Below are 780 nucleotides of genomic sequence, written 5' to 3'. Positions count from 1 at the left end.
ATTGGATTATGTCGGTTCCCTACTATAGTGTGAGCGGATTTGTTACATGTAAAAAAATTTTATTGTATGCTGGCAAAAGTTATGAAAATGAAGTTTTAAAAATTGAGTCATTATTTTTTTTTTAATTGGGTCACCATTTTTTATTGTATGCAAGCAAAAGCTGTTAAAATGTAGTTTTTCAAAATTCGTCACCAAAGATTTAATATTAATTTATGTTTTCTCTTTACTACCAAATGGGTTAAGAAAATAGAATTAAAAGGTGTCCCATCTTCCCCCATACTACTTTATAGACCTATTAGGTAAGATGGGATATCTTTAGCACATAATTACAGTAGCCCAGCAGCGCTCTTAAACGAGTGATTAACTGTTTAAAACGAGATCGGGAAATATGGGACTTGGGAGCTAAAGATATCCCATTTTACCCCATATTACTATAAGAAAAAAGGCGCAGTGAACTAAAGTTACGTAACTCAATACAGATTGCATTCGTAACGCTTCTAAAACAGTTGTCAATTGTTTAACACAGGATATTAGAATATTATGTGCTAAAGGTGTCCATCTTACCGCACAGTTCTATATGTTGTAGCATAATGTAATCTGAGGTATGTAACCGTTTATGCTCCGCTAATTTGAGACAAAGGGGTGTATACTGCTCGCTAAACGGCTATAATTGATAACGGCTGTATCGTACCCGAGGGACATGATGCCGCTACCATTTAGGGGTTGGCATTTTCCCAGCAGCAGTAATGAATGAATGAATGTAACTTACTTTATCCTCGC

The sequence above is a fragment of the Ciona intestinalis genome, unplaced genomic scaffold (genome assembly GCF_000224145.3).
Source record: "Ciona intestinalis unplaced genomic scaffold, KH HT000243.1, whole genome shotgun sequence".
NCBI lineage: Eukaryota > Metazoa > Chordata > Ascidiacea > Phlebobranchia > Cionidae > Ciona > Ciona intestinalis.
This window is presented reverse-complemented; position numbering follows the sequence as displayed.